The sequence below is a fragment of the Carlito syrichta genome, unplaced genomic scaffold (genome assembly GCF_000164805.1).
Source record: "Carlito syrichta isolate Samal-C Ts95f unplaced genomic scaffold, Tarsius_syrichta-2.0.1 Scaffold307337, whole genome shotgun sequence".
NCBI lineage: Eukaryota > Metazoa > Chordata > Mammalia > Primates > Tarsiidae > Carlito > Carlito syrichta.
In genome coordinates, this window is record NW_007251433.1 from 458,282 (window position 1) to 477,181 (window position 18,900).

The following is an 18,900-nucleotide window of genomic DNA, read 5'->3' on the forward strand; positions in this document are numbered from 1 at the left end:
GCCGCTCCCGGCCACCGCAGCCTCGACCTGCTGGGCTCCGGCGATCCTTCCGCCTCAGCCTTCCAAGTAGCTGGAATTACAGGCGCGCGCTACCACGCCCGGCTGATTTTTTGATTTATTGTAGAGATGAGGTCTACGCTGCCCAGGTAGGTCTCGAACCCACGGGCTCAGGCAATCCGCTCACCTCAGCCTCCCAAAGGCGCAGGATTACAGGCTGAGCCACTGAGCCCGGCTAACCCCCCACTTTTTAAAAGAGCCGTTTTAGATTTAAACTTCTGCAAGATTGAGCAGGAGGTTCAGAGATTTTTCAAATATATCCTACAACCATGTATGCATGTGTGCTTGAGTCCACTTTTTATGTTTATCTGTAACAGCTGTATTGAGATATAATTCACATACAACACAATTCACCCATTTAAAATGTGCAGTTCAGTAGGTTTTATAATCACATCTTTACCAAAATCATTTTGAGAAGATGTTCATTTTGCTTAAAAGAAACGCTGTACTTTTTAGCAGTCACTCTCCATTTCTCCCCAACCCACCAGGTCTAGTAAGCCTATATAGACCTATAATAGGTCTATTTTCTGTATCTGTAGATTTGTCTCTCATAGGCATTTCATATAAATAGAACCATACAATATGTGTATTTTGTGACTGACTCATTTCATTTAAGGCAATGGTTTCAAGGTTGATCTAATCTATAGCATACACCAGTCCTTTAGTCCTTATTTATGACCGAAGAATATTCCATTATATGGATACACCACACCTTATCCATCAGTTGCTGGACACAGGTTACTTGCTACAAGCATTCATGTACAAGTTTTTGTGCACACATGTTTTCATCTTTCTTGGGTATATATCTAGGAGTGGAATTGATGAGTTATATGGTAACTCTTTGCTTAATGGCTTACACTGAGTACCTTTCTACTGTCAGTCCTTTCTTTTCTACTTTCCCTAGCTTACAGGTCCACAAAGAGGCATGGATCTTTTGTTCAAGGCTCCTTGAAAGCAAGATGATGTCTCTGCTCTGTGTTGTATCTAACTGACTCTTGCCCCATGCTGTTCTTTGGGGAAATCTGGAACTCTGGGAAACGAGCACTTCATTGCCTCTGGCTAGTGCTTTCACAGTAATAGATGCAATAGTTGTCTTCAAATATTATTATTGAATTATCTCTCTGATTCTCACCAATCTTCCTTCATATATTTTGGGGATCTGTTATTAGGTGTGCATATATTTATTATTATTATATTCTTCTTATGGAGTGACCCTTTTATTCTTCTGTCTCTTTTTATCTCTCTTTGTCTCTATTAAGATTATAGTTTTTAAAATTTTGTTTTTGGCTTATGTTAGCATGACTACTCTAGCTTATTTTTGGTTGCTGTTTGCATGATATATCTTTTTCCATTAATTTACTTTCAATCTATTTGTATTTTGGGGTCTCAAGTGTGTCTCCTGTAGACAGCATAACAGCTCTTTCTAAAATAATACAGTCTTACAATTTCTGATTTTTATTGCTTCTAGCTAGCGCTTTCCTAGTAATAGATATAATAGATATCTTCAACTATTATTATTGAATTTTCACTCTGATTCTGTTCATCCACATTTAACATTACTATTGACAGAGTTGAATTTATTTCTGTCATTTTACCTTGTGGTTTCTTTATATGCCAGATCTTTTTGGTTCTATTTCTATTGTACTTTTTTGCATTAAAATATTTTCTAGTGTAATATTTTAATTCACTTGATGCATTTTTCACTACTTTTGAGCTTTTTAAACGTTTAGTTGTTTTATTTTTTTCTTTTTCTTTTTGAGTTGGAGTCTTACTCTGTCGCCCATACCGGAGGGTAGTGGCACACCCACAACCACCCCAGTGTCGACCTGCTGGGCTCCGGTGATTTTTCTGCCTCAGCCTTCCAAGTAGCCAGAAGTACAGGTGCGTGCTACCACAACTGGCTAATTTTTGATTTATTGTAGAGATGAGGTATCGCCAAATTGCCCAGGCTGGTCTCGAACCCACAGGCTCAGGCAATCCACTTGCTTCGGCCTCCCAAAGTGCTGGGATTACAAGCTGAGTCACCGAGCCTGGCCTCTTTTTTTATTTTAAAGATGTGGGGTGCCATCCAGGGTTAGGTAAACAAATGGTCATTGTGTAGGTAAAGTTTGGGCCTCACTTTGGTCTTCATTGACCCATTTTTTGAATAACTGTGCTTGAGCGAGCCATCTGTATCTAAACTTTAGATTTATACTAACTTCATTTGAGTGAGATATGGAAAACTTTCTCCTGCATAGCTCTATTCCAACTCTTTCTTCTTGTGGTATCATTGCTATGGATGGAATATCTGCATGTTACAAACGCAACTATTCATAGTGTGATTATTACTTTATATATTTATGTATAATTTATGTTTATTAAAGAAGCTAAGAGTGTAGAGGATATAAAGCATATTTTTGTAGAGTTTGTTAAATTAAGTTTCTTATTTATTATTCTGATTATCTTTATTTGTTTCTGTGGATTAGAGTAACCATCCAATGCTATTTCATTATTCCAGTACGGGCTTTGGTCCCAGCCATCTTCTTTGTGCTACCTTTTTCAAGTATATTACATTTGGATATGTTATGGATCCAACAATACAAATATATTCATGCTGTTTTATATAATTACTTTTTAATTCATTTAAGAGGAGAAAGTAGAAGAGATATGTATTGATACTATGTTTTATAATTACATAGCTACCTAGCCAATGTGATTATTATTTTTTTTTTTTGAGTTGGAGTCTCACTCTGTCGCCCAGACTGGAGTGCAGTGGCCGCTCCCGGCCACCGCAGCCTCGACCTGCTGGGCTCCGGCGATCCTTCCGCCTCAGCCTTCCGAGTGGCCGGAATTACAGGCATGCGTTACCACGCCCGGCTGATTTTTTGTAGAGATGAGGTCTCGCTGCCCAGGCGGGTCTCGAACCCGCGGGCTCAGGCAATCCACTCACCTCAGCCTCCCAAAGGCGCGGGATTACAGGCTGAGCCACCGAGCCCGGCTCAATGCGATTTTTAAAAATGTGGATTTGAATTACTGTCTCGGATGACTTGCTTTCAGCCTAAAGAACTTCCTCGAATATTTCTTATTAGGAAAGTGTGCTAGCAACAAGTTCTCTCAGTATTAGTTTATCTGGGAGTATCTTATTTAGTTTTCCTTTTTGAAGGATAGTTTTTCTAACTCTAGGAATTTTGCTTGGTAGTTTTTATATTTTATTACTTGGAATATGTCATTCTTCTGTCTCTGGCCTCCATTGTTTCTGATGCAAGGGCAGCTATTAATCTTATTATGATTTCCCTGTATGTGGGGAGTCATTTTCGTCTTGCTACTTCAAGATTTTTTATTTGCCTTTGTCTTTCAACATTTTTATTATTGTGTCTGGATCTTTGCATTTACTCTATTTAGAGTATATGGAGTTTCTTGAATGTATAGATTAATATTTTTCATCAAGTGTGGGAGTTTTTGGCCATCTTAAAAATTTTGCTCTGTTCTTTTCTTTCCTCTCCTTCTTTTACTCTCTTTATGCATATATTGATATATTTAATTGTTTTCTACAAGTCTCAGAGATCTTGTGCGTTTTCCTTTATTTTTTCTTCTTTATGTTCATTATGTTCTGGGATTGCATAATCTCTAATCAATTTTTCTTGTTCACTTATTCTTCTGCCAGTTCAATTCTTGAGCTCCTATCATGAATGTATACATCCATATAAAATAGATGATACTGATAACACAAAGATAAGAATTATTGACTATTTATACATTGCTGAGTGTTTGCATTATACATAAAGTGATCTATATTAATTCAGCAGGTGATAAATAGTTATTTAGAATTTTAAAATGTAAAGAGATTAATCTAATAAGGCACTAGAAGAGATAAAGTAGAATGTTTACTAATATTTGATTAATATAAAGGATTATGGAAAGAAGGAAAAAAGGGGGGAAGGACACATGACAAATAGAAAGCAAATAGCAAGACAATCTACTTAAATCAACCATATCAATGATGTCAGACTAAACTACGTGGAAGAGTAAACGATACGCAGTTTACAAGAGACACATTTTGCATGTAAAGAGGTTAAAAGTAAAAGTCTGGAAAAAGATATGATGTGCAATACAAATCATAAGAAGGCCAGCTTAGCTAGGTTAAATTTAAGATAAGATAAACTTTAAGACAAGGAATATTATCAAAGATTAATAGCATCATCAACATCATCGCAACAGCATAGTCAATTTATTAACAAGATGTAAAAATCCCAGATGGCTATTCACCTAAAAATGGGGTTTCAGAAGAAATAAGTAAAAATTAACAGAGCTAGAGGGAGATAAAAAAATTATATCTATATGGTTGAAGATTTCAACATTTTTGTCTCAGGACTGATACAAGTATAAAAACAATAAGGATATAGTTAATTGAAACTACAGTGCCAATCAACTTAATTTAAATATATAAAACATTACGTCCAATAACTGAACACATGTTTTTCAAGTATCCATAGAACGTTTGTTAAGATAGAGCATATGTTGGGCTGTAAAACTACTCTCAATAGACTTTAAAGAATTGAATCCCTACAGGGTACGTTCTGTGATCACAACAAAATTAAATTAGAAATCAACAGAAAAAAAAACATTATCTAGAAAATGTCCAAGTATTAGAAATTAAGCAACATAATTCTATGGAACTTATGGTCAAAGATGAAATCACTAGAAGAATTAGAAAACCTGTTGAACAGAATGACAGTAAAAGCAAACAAAAACAAACAGCACTTTGAACCATGTGAGAAGCAGAAAAGGTTATAGCTTAGATGCAAACATCATACATGAAGAATTTGCTAAATCAATGATCTAATTTTACAACTAGCAAATTATATAGACCACAAGACAAATTTTGCCCAATGCCTGCTTTTCTAAATAAAGTTTTATTGGCACACAGCTACATTATTTATTACACATTGTCTATGACTGCTGTTTTGCAACAATGGCAGAGTTGAGTCGTTCTGAGAGAGATTGTATTGATCACAAAATCTAAAATATTGTATTATCTGGCCTTTTTCAGAACAAGAGTTTGTCACTCCTTGACTTAAATTATCATCTAAGAAGTACAAAAGAAGAGTAAATTAATACCATAGAAGTTAGAAAGAAAGCATTAATAATGATTGGAACTAAATAAAATAGAAAAGAAACAATAGAGGAAAATCAATGAAACTAAAAGTTGGGTCCTGGAAAGAAATGTCAAAATCAATAAATCCCAAGTAAGACTAATGAAATAAATGCAAATTACTAATATCAGTCCAGAAAAGAGGAAATTATTGCAACTCTATAGACACTAAACGGTTAATAAGAAAATATTATGATTAACTTGCGGCAATAAAATAGACAAATTAGATAAAGTGGATCAATTCCTTGAAAAACACAACTTAGAAAACTAAGACTAGAAAGAATCAAATTATGCATGGACCTATATAAGATACATTAAAAAATGTTCCACAAAGTAAACTTAAGGTCTAGGTGACTTTATTCATGAATTCTGTCAAATATATAAGGAAGAAATCGTATCATTTTTATAGAAATGCTGTCAAAATACAGAGGAAGAGAAAACAGTTGTAACTGATGTTATGAAGCCAACATTAATGCTGATTCCAAAAACAGTCAACAAGCAATATTACAGGAAAGGTCATGGGATATAAGGCCACTACATAAAAATTCATTGTATTTCTATATCCTAGACATGGAAATTTGAAAAATAAAATAAAATAAATCTTACAATATTATTCAAACTACAAAATACTTAAGAATAAATATAAGTATTTGCAAATCCTCTACACTAAAAATACTAAATATTGTGGAAAGAAATTAAAGATCTAATAAATAGAGATACCATGTTTCTAGGTTGAAAGATTCAATATTGTTTAGATGTCAATTTTCCCAGTTAAATTTATAGTCAAAACAATCACAACAAAAATTTCAGCCTTTCTTGTCATGAAACTTGATGATTCTAAAATTTAAATGGAAATGCAAAGTACTTAGAATAGCCAAAACGGTTTTGAAAAACAAAAAAAATCTTTGAGTACTTAGACTCTCTAGTTTCAAGATATACTAATAAAGTGTAGTTATGAAAGCTAGTTTGACATTGGTGTAAGGATATATAAATAAATCATTGAAACAGAATGGTGTCTTGAAGTAGACTCTTCTTTTTTTTTTTTAAATACATGTTTGTTTTTGAACTAGGAGTCCTAGTGAGTCAATGGAGTAAAGGAAGTTTTGGTGCTAGAAAAACTCAATATTCAGATGGAGAATATGAATTCTCTACCTCACGTTGTAAAAATAGCCCTACTTCACAGTATACAAAAATAATCAAATACCAAAGAGTGTCATTCTTAGGTAATATGGTAAGTGTATGTTTAACTTAACCAGAAATTGAAAAAAGGTTTCCTGAAATGGTGATAGTATTTTACAGTCCTACTGACAATATCTGAAAATTTTGGTTCAGACCTAAATGTAAAAACTAAAATTCTTAATTTTTGAAGAAAATTTAGGACAATATTTTTCTTTCAATTTTGGGGTAGGAAAATATGTCTAAGTTAAGACCAAATCACTTAGCTTCACAAAAGATTCATATAGTAGACTTTATAAAAATTAAAAATCTATGTTTTTCAGAAGTCATCATTATTAAAATAAATAGGCAATCTGTGGAGTGGGAGAAAATATTATTGATACAAGACTTATACCTAGAATATGCAAAGAGTTACTATAACTCAATAAAAAGGACAAACAGCTCAAGTGAAAATGAGCAGATCTGGACAGAAATTTTTCAAAGGAAGATCAATGAATGGTGTAAGAAAGAATACCCTTATACCATTTGTCACCAGATAAATGCAAATTTAAAACATAATGAACTACTACACACCATCACTATCATAGCTAATATTAAAAGGACTGAAGTACTAAGTGTTGGCAAAGATGTGGAGGAACCAAAATTTTCAGATCTTGTTAGTAGGACTGTAAAATCCTGTCACCATTTCAGGAAACCTTTTTTTTAGTTTCTGGTTATGTTAAACATACACTTACCATATTACCTAAGAATGACACTCTTTAGTATTTATTCAAGAGCAATAAGAACATGATTCCACATGAAGATGTGGATAAGAATGTTCATAGTAACTTTATTCATAATAGACAGCAAATAGAAACAACTCAAATATCCAACGATTGCAGAATGGCTGAACAGTTGTCTCTTTTACAAATAGTGGGGTGCTTGTCAGAAATGAAGAGAAGGAATGGCCTTGGCTGGGTAGTGTGTGCCTATAGTCCCGGCTCAGTGCTTTTTAGGAGGTCAAAGTGGGAGGATCACTTGAGCCCAAGAGTTCAAGACCAGCCTGGGCAACGTAGTGAGACTCTGTCTCTAAAAAAATTTTTACAAAAGGACAGACTATGCAACTTCATGGACAGAGTGAAATGAAGGAAGGTAAACACAAAAGAGCATCTACAGTATGATTCCATTCACATGACATTGACCAGTAGGCAAACTAATTGACAGAGTAGACAGCAAAGCAGGATTAACCTTTACTGGGGGAGTGCCCTGACCAGAAAAGGGCATTCACAACGGTGATAGAAGCATTCTTTATCTTGATCAAGGTCTAGATTACATTACCAAAGACCTTTTTAAAAATTTCATAGAGCTACAAACTTGAGATCTGTCCACTGTACTGTATGTAAGTTATACTTAAATTAAGCAAAGTCATGAGAAAAACAATTGTCTTCCAAAACAAAGCAAATACAAGCATCCTTGGTAAGGTCCTTCTTACTTCTGTTCCTGCATTCATAATCAAATCCCTCAAATCTCAGGATCATTCCCCCAGAAAAAAAAAAGCAAAAAACAAAACTAGACAGGGAGACTTGGAGAGGAAAATTTCTGTGCTCTCTGTAGGCAGGACCAGGCATCTGGCTGCAGAGGAAGACTTTGACGGAGGAAGGAGCAGCAGACAATGGCTTCCACTGCAGAGAGCCCATCCTTGATGCCCTGAACCACGGTACAGAGAATGGCAACCAGCCCAACCTGGATTTTCTTAGTTTTGTGGGACTCTCTGGGGTCTAGAATAGCCCAGGTCATGGGCTGGCCACCTCTGTCTTCAGGCGTGCTTATCCATTTCCTCCTCATCTATACAAATGTTTTCATTGCCTGTATTATTTGACAGAGAAAGGCTGGACTACACTTCTTTTTTATGATTATAATTTCTTCTGTTATTCTAGATATGTGGAGTACAAGTCAGGATTAGTTACGTGAGCAGGCCTCATGCAGGTGATTTGGACCTCCAATTGGCCCTTACTTCCCCTGGTTTAGGGCCAGTTACCCCTTGTGATGCCATGTACCCACTCCCTCCTTCCATCCCTCCCCTGGCAGGGCCCATCAACTACCAATTCCTCCCGTGTGCTATTGTGATGAATGTTCAGGGCCCACTTATGAGTAAAACATGTGATATTCAGTTCTTCTGTGGTGTTCATTTAGTATAATGATCTCCAACTCCATCCAATTTGCTGTGAATTTCATGATTTTGTTCTTCTTTATGGCTGTGTAATACTCTATTGTGTATGTGGACCACATATTCTTTATCCAGTCCACTTTGGATGGGCAGTGGGATTGGTTCCATGTTTTTGCTATTGTGAATAGTGCAGTTATAAACATGTGTGTACGTGTCTTTTTTGTAGAACCATTTATATTCCTTCAGGAATATTCCCAGGAAAGGGATTGCTGGATCATATGAAAGGTCTGTTTTTAGTCCTTTTGGGGATCACCACACTGCTTTCCAGAGATTGGTCTCGTCTGCAATCCCAACACTTTTTTATTGACCCTGGCCTTCCCTTCAATGGCTTCAGTGATGATCTTCCCCGGTTTCCAGACTCTTGCTTGATTTCAAGCAGGACACTTCACAGGGTTGAGTGTGGCTGCTGTGGCCCCAGCAGGTGACTGGAAACCAGAGGAAGCTCTTTAGGGTCCTTGAGTGCTGACTGCCACACTGTGTTGCTTGCAGCTCATCCAGGAGAAGCTGAATAGGACTCCAGTGGTGTGGTCTGAAGGCTTGAGATAAGGTCCGAGTTGCTCTGAGTTTAAGAGACAGTGGCAAGTCGTCCTGTGATTGTTTTTATTGTCAACACTCAACTTGTTGTAAGGAGAAGAAAATAGTAACCCAAAGATTTGTGGAATTCATACCATGCATAGTCTGATTACAAAGCTTTATGAAGACCTTGAGTCACCTCCAGTGGAAGCTCTCACTACAGAGAAGCTAGAGATACTTACTGTGGCAGGAAGGAATAAAAATATGAATGAGCCATGTGCAGTGGCTCAAGCCTGTAATCCCAGCACTTTGGGAGGCCTAGACGAGAGGATTGCCTGAGCTCAGGGGTTTTAGACAGCCTGGGCAACTTGGTGAGACCTCATCTCTACAGTTAAAAAAAACTGGGTGTGGTAGCCTGTAGTTCCAGCTACTTGGAAGGCTGAGGTGAAAGGATCACCTGAGCCCAGCAGGTAAAGGCTGCAGTGACCGTGAGTGTGCCACTGCACTCCAGCCTGGGCGACAGAGCAAGACTCCGACTCAAAAAAAAAAAAAAAAAAAAGAATGAGTTCATCTCTTGAATTGATGATAAAACAGTCTTTCTCAAAGAACCAGGAAAAGAGTCCCTAACTTTTCTTCTTAGCTGTGTATGGCTCAGATTTGAAGATAGCTGGTGTTCCTAGAAAAAAAAGCACTCCATCCCAAGTGGTTCAAGACAAAATGTACCTTGACATTCTCTTAAATCCACTACAATTTCAGATATCACCAATGGATAGTTTGGACGGAAACACTCAATTACAGAGAAGTCCAGCCTGTTTTCACCAGAAGAAGAGCAGGAAAGGAAGACAGAAGGGTCTGAATGAAGGGGAAACCTTCTGTGCATGTAAGGAGCATGTCCTTAGAGTCAGCGTCACCTTACAGCTCTGACAGAAAACTGCTGAAGGTGGCAGACTGGCCTGGTGTCCCTTGAGGAGGTGCAGGACAATGGCAATTTAGATTCGCATTCGAAGAATGAATCAGAAAATGGAGGCCGCCTGGACTATTTTGTAAAAGTTCTTTTGTAGAAACCGATCTGCCCAGTGAAGTTAAATGAAAGGATAATTTTTAGAATGTACACAAACTTTCTGAAGAAAATGAAGTAAACAAAACACTTGGCATTTCGATAAAACTCCAAACTGGGCTAACCTCCCTGTAGCTAGAAAATGTATCCTGAAGATGAAAATGTAAAACTTCAGAAGAATATTAAAATGTGGACTGGATGATCTACCATCAGTAGCTAACAAAACTCTACAGAAAATGACCTTCAGTGGTGAAGGAGGAGATTAACCATTTGGGGAAAGAAAAGAACTTTTCAAAGTGCTTGACAAAAAATCAGCCACACCGCTTGGAGGAAGTAGAAGAAGAATTAGGAAAGAAATGCTTTTTTGTCTAGATTGCCCAAGAGAGAAGAAATATCAGGTAGGTGGCTGTCGGCTCCATGCACTGCAAGCTCAGTGACTTAGAGGAAGCAGATGTACACAGCAGACATGAATGAGCTGGAGAGTTTACATCTCAGCTTTTATCAAAAGACTCTTATGCCTCTGTTGTCCCAGCACAGACCTCAGTAGAAGCCTGGGAAATCTGGAGGATTCTTGAATTATCAGATGCTGCAAAGGAGGAGCAACAAGCAAAGATGAAAAACCAAGTCTTTGAATGACTAGATTTGCTTTCTTTGGTCATTGTCCAGATTCAGTAGAAAAATAACATCTTTCAAGAAAATAATTTGCAGACATACTGTTTTATGCCTTTTTAATAAATTTGAGATGGGGTTGAGGTCAGGTAAAAGTAACATTATACAAGCATGGCACTTGTCTGTATTGACATGTTGTCTAAGCATTTTGCAGTCCTCTCCCTCATCAGGTTTCAAGACATTGAAACTTGGGGGTAGCTTGTGGAGGATAAATGTGCTACTGACCAACCGATCCATGATATGTCCAGATTCTCAAGAATATAAGAATGAATCATCTCCAAGTAGTTTGAAGTTTCCTCTCCCTCTGGGTTTTGAACTCCAAGAAGTAGAGACTAATGCCGGTACAGAAGAGTTCTTGAGAATTGTTTGATGAATGAATGTTTGAGTGGATGAATTTCCTAATATTCAGGATTATTTTGATTGACAACACCGAAACCCATCAAACAAGCAAAAACAAAACAAAACAAAACAAAAAAACCCAAGAAATTTATTGGCACTTATAAACAAAATGTCAGCTGTGAATTCAGGTATAGCTTGAACCAGCTGCTCAATCAACACTCTCAGCAATTCTCTGTTTCTCTCTTCTTCCCCACTCCCCGTTTCCCTCTCTTTCTCCCTCTTCTTCTTCCTCTCTCTTTTTCCATGTCTCAGATATGTTGTCCTCTGTGTTGATTTTACATAAAGATACAAATTAATCTATATTTATATTTTGCCAGCTCAAGCCCCATAAACACTCAGATGTATTCCTGAAAAAAGAATACACTAATGAAGAAGCTTGCAAAGAGTCTCACCTTACAATTTTACCATGACATCTTTTATGGAGATTTGATTAGAAAAAACGAACTTCTTAAAGGTCAGGGAGAAGAGGCCCTTGACTTGTCAGGTGCTTCTGCCTACTGAAAATCAGGAAGAAATAAAAATAAAGCAACTTGAAAGTCAGGGTGACATCTCAAAATGTAGCCCACTTTGAAACTTTCCTTGGCAGGCCGTTTTGGAGATCACCACGGTTTTATAAAGTGAGCCCACTTCTGCGTTTTGGGTCCTGGTGTGGTCTATAAAAACCTAACTCCATCTCTTCTCCTGACTGTCCTCTTTGTCACACTGCTGGACATCTTCTCCAGGCCAGCTGAGTGTGGGCGATAACTCATCCTTGTGATAAAATGGGAGACACCAAATAGAGCAGAAGCAGTAAATGAATGAAGAAAGGAGTTTGCTGCAGTGAGCACATCTGCCTGGCGATCTCAGACTGTTCCTTAGGGTGGGTTCATCAGCACACCCCAGTGCTCAGATACACAGGCAGGAGGCCGACATCTGGCTTGCCTGACCATGCAAAAGCAAACCAGCACTGTTTCCTGGTAATGATAGCTCTTCGTGGCACCTTTGCTTAGAGCCTGGTGGATGGGATTGCTCCCCTATATATCCTTGTCTCTGCCTCAGTGGTTCTTACATTGCCTTCCACCTAGAAAGGATGACATAAAGAGGATGATGATGGTGATGATGATGACAGCGATGATGGCAATGATAGTGGTGACGTGATGATGATGACATGATGAAAATTATGATATGGCAATGATGATGACGTGATGATGACGTGATGATGACAATGATGATGATGACATCACGATGATGGCAATGATGATGACATGATGATGACGATGCTGACATGATGATGATGACATGATGATGATGGCAATGATGATGACACGATGACAATGGTGACAATGATGATGATGACATCATGATGATGGCAATGATGATGACATGATGATGACATGATGACAATGGTAATAATGCCATGATGGTGATGATGATGACAGTGATGATGGCAAAGATAGTGGTGACATGATGATGATGACATGATGAAAATTATGATGATGGCAATGATGATGACATGGTGATGACAATGATGATGACAATGATAATGATGACATCACGATGATGGCAATGATGATGACATCATGATGAAAATGATGACAATGATAATGATGACATCACGATGATGGCAACGATGATGATGATGACATGACGACAATGGTAATAATGACATGATGGTTACGATGACGACGACGACGATGATGACTATGATGATCACTGGTAGCTGCTGAGGTGGCCTGGGTTATTTGCTGTCTCCCATCAGGCAGTGTATACCCTCTTGCTTTTGGACTTGGCCGTGTGACTTCTTTAACCAGAAGGAGAACGGAAATGACAGAGGATTCTTTAGGAAGTCTAGTAGGTTTCCTCTCAGACCCCCTTGCATTGCCCCACCATTAAAACAGGAAGACTTCAGACTGAGTTCTCATCCTCAGTAGGTCCTGGAAGGAGGACACACGTGGAGGTGACCAGAGCCTGGCCAAGCTGCAGGTGACCCACAGCTGACCCACAGCCTGATGTAACATGAGCAAGAAAGACATGTTATTGCACGCCCTTGAGATCTGGTGCCGGAGCAACAGCTACTGGTATGGCTGACGATGCTCCCGGGGTCCTGTGGTGGATCAGGCCCTTCTAAGCACTAGGCAAGGATCACGTTGTTCAATCTTCATGACAGCCTTTTGAATAGAAGCTATTATTATCCCCATTTTTCGAATGGGAAAACTGTGGCACAGAAGGGGCACATAGTCGGTCTAAGGTCACCAGCTAGCATGTAGCAGCACCAGGACGTGAACCCTGGTCAATGGTGCCAAAGAGGGAACAGGTTCAAGGAATGCAAATCACCCACTTTAAGATCAGAGAGTGGTGGGATTTCAGGTCTCCTTTCCGCCTCCTCTGTCCATCAGTCTGTTCTCAATGGAGCAAGGATGAGTCTGTTAAACCTAAGTCAGATTATGTCTGGTCCTAACACTCTATACTCCCTTCTCACTCGGAGTAAAAGCGAAAGTCCTCACCATGACCACAAGAACCGCAAGGACGTCCGCGATCTTCCCTCCTTCCTGCTCTGACCCCACTTGCTCCTCCTCACCTGGACTGCTCAAAACACTGACCTCCCTGCATTCCTCAAACTCTAGACTCCCCTGCCTCAGGGTCTTTGCACTTCCTCCCCTTCCCTTCTTTCAACATTATACCCCCAAGTAACTTCATGGCTGTCCCCTCACCTCCTAGAAGTCACTGCTATCCCCTCTGACCACAGTGTCACTCCTTGCACCCCCAGAACCCCCTGTCTTTCTTCTCTGGTCTGTGTTTCTCCAGAGCACATGTCTCCCAGGCCATTCCATTGACTACTTTCCATTTCTGGAATGTGAGTGTCAGCCTCATGAGAGTAGGAACCTGCCTCAGTCACTGCCGTGTCCCCACATCTGGACACCCCTGGCACTGGGAGGGTGGGCTGGAAATGAGAACCCATGTGCCCAACATCTCGGCTCAGTTCTCTCTCTGTTCTGGATGATAGGTGACCAACGATAGTTCATGAACCAAGGATAAGACGCCCACTGATAGATTATTACTCCATCGTCAAGAAATGCCTGGGGTGCTAAGATTGGTTCCACAGGGCAAAGAAAATAAGCACTACCATCTGTCAGACATCACCATCCACTAGTCACTGTGCCAGTCACAAGCAATTTGCAAACTTTTTAAAAAGTGATCTTGACAAGCAACTGCACACTGGGTCCATCATGCCCGTTTATAGATGACACGATGGACTTTCAAAGAGGTGAATTCTCAGTGCAAGGCCATGCCCAGGTGCAGTCATACCAAAAGACGACTCACGTGGTGATTTTTGTAGGTCAGGATTCCTGGCCTGAGGATTAGCCCCTGTGAGTGGTGGTCATTGTGGTGCTCATGACTGGGCCTGTGGATGGAAGAGCTGGGGTGTGCAAGGGACATTCTGGGGTCAGATGCAGTCTGCACACAAGTTTTATTTGAACTTGGGGCATTTCCTTATATACTTCAGAAGTAATGGCTGACGCTTGAAACACTGGGTTTTACATGTTAGCAGTCTAGTTCCCTGGTTTCTCTTGAAAACATGGGCATCAAATCCCAAATCTCCAAAAATAGGCTTGTATAGTGAAGCGGAGGACTGTCCAACCAGTTGTGCAGTTTGCGTAACTGATGTTTATTCATGCTTTGGTTTAACTAATATTTATTGACATCATTGTTCTGGGCATTGAGAACAGGCGGTAAACAGAACTTAATTTTGTTTGTTTTTTTGTCAGCTAATTTTGTATTTTTTGTAGAGATGAAGTCTTGCTATGTTGCCCAGGCTGGCCTCAAACTCCTGGGCTCAAGTGGTTCTCCTGCCTTGGCCTTCCAAAGTACTGGAATTACAGGTGTGAGCCACCGTGCCTGGCCCAGAACTTATGTTTTTGAGAGAGGAGGCAGACAGTCAACAAATACATCAGTAGATACAGAGCAGGTCATGTGGGGTAGAGAGCTATGGAGGAAAATAATGTGGGGAGGGTCACAGAGAGTGACGGAGGTCGGAGACGAGTTGAAAGGGGAATGATTGGTAAAGGCCACAGAGAAGTCACACGAGGAGTCAACTGGAAGGCCTCGGGGTATCTGGGGGAAAGGAGAGCCTGGGGAGAGGGAAGAGGAATGGCAAAGATCTAGGTGGGGAGCTTGGGGGAGGTCCTGTAAAGCAGTTAAGGAGGGATGACCATGCTGGACAGAGTCCAGGGCACATTAAGCAGCCTTGCTTGTGCCTGGAGTCCCCTTCTAGACAGTACACACCCCTCTGCTCACAGCCCATTGAGGGCTCTCAGGGCCTGTCCTTCATCTGACCCTCTGAAACGGAGGGAGTCGGGAGTGGTGATCCGATCATGTTTCCAGTTGAAGAGTAACCTGGAAATATTTGGTGACAGGATGACAGCTACTGTAGTCATTTTTATTTTGTGGGTGTATGCACAAGCACAGAGGGATAAAGGTGTGAGATCAAAATTCTTTGGAGAACCCCGCCCTAGAGAAATAATAGAGCTGTCTCAGCCTGAGAATTTTGTAGGCCGGTAATGATCTCTGTGATTACTTCTGTGACTGGTGTTGAACTGTGGTGAATTCTGAAGTGACTTTTAATCTATTGATGGACTTGGCAGCTAGAAGGGTGGATGTTACCAAGCCACACCGAGATGAAGAATGCATGGCGCGTGACGGACGTGGCATTCCCCGCTGTCCGGCTGACCTTTCGTTCTCTGCGTTGTGTCTTTCTCCAACATTGAAGAGGCTTTGATGCAGAAACACATTTTGTCATCTCTTTTCCAATAACTAGAGGCTCCACTCAAGTTCAGAAGTCAAAACAAGAGCCATTTCTGCCACAGAGACACAGTAATGGTGAAATCTTTACATATGCAAATATATTCTGAATGATACTTTAGAATTATAATTATAAGATGCTAGAAGATAACAAAATTAATATTTTAAATATCATGCCCTATTTAAATGACAGTTGAGCTTTTGGCTAAATCGTGAATCAGTGCATTGTTTCATTCTGTTGGGAAAACACTCATCAGGCTGCAATGACATACGTAATTACTTAGGGCTTGGGGAAAATTAAGATTTCCTTTGCCACCTGTAGCTTTAGCTTGTGACATCTTTGAGGCCGAGTGGGAGAGACACTTCGACCACAGAAGGTGCCCTTTAACTGTCAGACAGGATGTTGGAGCAGCTGAAAGCACACACACACACACACACACACACACACACACACACACACACACACACACGTTTTAGCTCATGGTTAGAGTCTAATTCTAGACCTGGATAATTGGATCAACAGCCAGGTCTAATTGTCAAAAAATAACAGAATGAGGCTCAGACTGATTAGCGGTGCAAAGCCATTATCTGGTTTAATGGAATGTTTGCAGAATTTGCTCACGGAGCCATGTGTGGATGCTCACGTGTGCTTGCATCTCTCTCAGGTGTTCTCGGTGCTACCTGCAGGTGCAGGCTCTCATGTAATCCTTGCCCCAACCTTGTGACTTAGGTGCACTCATTATCCCCATTTTAGGGGTTGGAGGGACCGGAGAGTCAGAGTGGTGTCCAGGGTTGCACAGTGGAGGGCAGAGCTGAGATTCGAATCCGGGGAGGTCGGAGTCTAAGACGTCCTGAGGGTTGTGCAAAGCTCCCCGGCCCTTTTGCACCACTCGTTCCCAGACTCCATAAAGAAAGCAGAAGGCGCCCTCGGGGTCTGTAAAAGGTAGGATCTCTTCCACCTGGGCATGGGGAGTGCCTGGCCCCTGGTTGCTGCTCTTGGGCTACAGCAGGTTTCAGCTCCCGCCGGTCCCTATTTAGAGCGCCCCCTGCCGGCCAATCTTGGAGGATGGAGACCAGAGCCGGGTGCCACGTCGCGGGAACGCACCGCTGTGCGGCGGGTCCTGCAGGGCTGGGCGCGCACCTGGGGAGGCGCGCACCTGGGGAGGCGCGCACCTGGGGAGGCGCGCACCTGGGGAGGCGCGCACCTGGGGAGGCGCGCACCTGGGGAGGCGCGAGGTGCATTCCTGATGGAAACCACAGCACGCACTCCTAGGCCGCCTTCAACCAACACCGTGTGTGCGTCCCTTTCCTTCCCCTTTCATTTCGTTTCTTGTTCTGCCTCTTGCCTCCACTTATGATAATCTACTTAAATCAGCAGACCCTTTCGCCCAAACATACACAAGTTCACAGAATTTCGCTCGACATTTCAAATTTTAACGGATCACTCGCCCTTTTTGCAGGTCAACCACAAGAGTCCTGGCCACACTGGGGCCTCAGTAAGGTTTTTCTGATTTATAAAGAGAAAACTGGGCCATTTCAATTCCCCCCCTTTCCCGATCTCTTTCTTTTAAAAAAATTTTTATTTTAAAGATGGGTACAATTCAAAGTTAAGTATACAAATGTTCATAATGCAGAATCCCACTACTGCCAATCCCGGTCCCCCTTCCCCTAGCAATTTTCCACTACTGACAATCCTTTTCTTAGAGTATTATCATAATGGTTCAAGGTCCACTTATGAGTGAGAACAGGTGATACTCAGTTCTTTGTTTCTGTGATAGATCACTCAGTATTATAGACTCTAAATCCATCCAAGTTGTTGCAAACTCCATATGTTTGTCCTTCTTTATGGCTGCATAATATTCCATTGTGTTTATGTATCACATTTCTTTTTATCCAGTCCTCTTTCGATGGGCAGCACAGTTAGTTCCATATTTTTGCTATTGTGAATAATGCTGCAATAAACATGCGTGTGCTGGTATCTTTTTAATAGAGTGATTTGAGTTCCTCCAGGTATATCCCCAGTTGGGGGATTGCAGGGTCATATGGAAGGTCGATTTTTAGACCTTTTAGGAATCGCCAAACTGTTTTACACAGAGGTTGTACTAGTTTACACTCCCACCAACAGTATAGAAATATTCCCTTTTCCCAGCATCCTCTCCAGTATCTGTTGTTTTTGAGTTATTGATGATGGCCATCCTGACTGGAGGTAGGTGGTACCTCAGTGTGGTTTTAATTTGCATTTATTTGATGATTAGTGAGGCTGCACATTTTTTTCATGTATCTGTTGGCTGCTCATATGTCTTCTTTTGAAAAGTGTCTATTCATATCTTTTTCTCACTTTGTTTTTTTATTTTTATTTTTTTGAGTTGGAGTCACACTCTTGTCGCCCAGGCAGGAGTGCAGCGGCGTGCTCACAGTCACCACAGCTTCCACCTGCTGGACTTAGGCGATCCTTCTGCCTCAGCCTTCCAAGTAGCTGGAACTATAGACATACGCCACCACGTCCGGCTCGTTTTTGTGATTTATTGTAGAGACGAGATCTCACCAACTTGCCCAGGCTGGTCTCGAACCCCTGGGCTCAGGCAATCCTCTCACCTCGGCCTCCCAAAGTGCTGGGAATACAGGCTGAGCCATCGCGCCTGGCCTCTTTTGCCCACTTTGTAATGGGGCTGTTTGTTTGTTTGCTTGTTTTTGTCATGTTTGAGTTCCTTGTGGATCCTAGGTTAGGCCTTTGTCAGATACACAGTTGGCAAATATTTTTTACCAGTCCATGGGCCATCTCCCTGCTCTCTTGATGGTTTCCTCGGCTTTGCAGAAGCTTCTCAGTTTGATGAGGTCTCGCTTGTCTATCTTATCTCTTATGGCATGGGCACTTGGGGCTTTGATCAGGAATTGGTTGCCAGTTCCAATTTC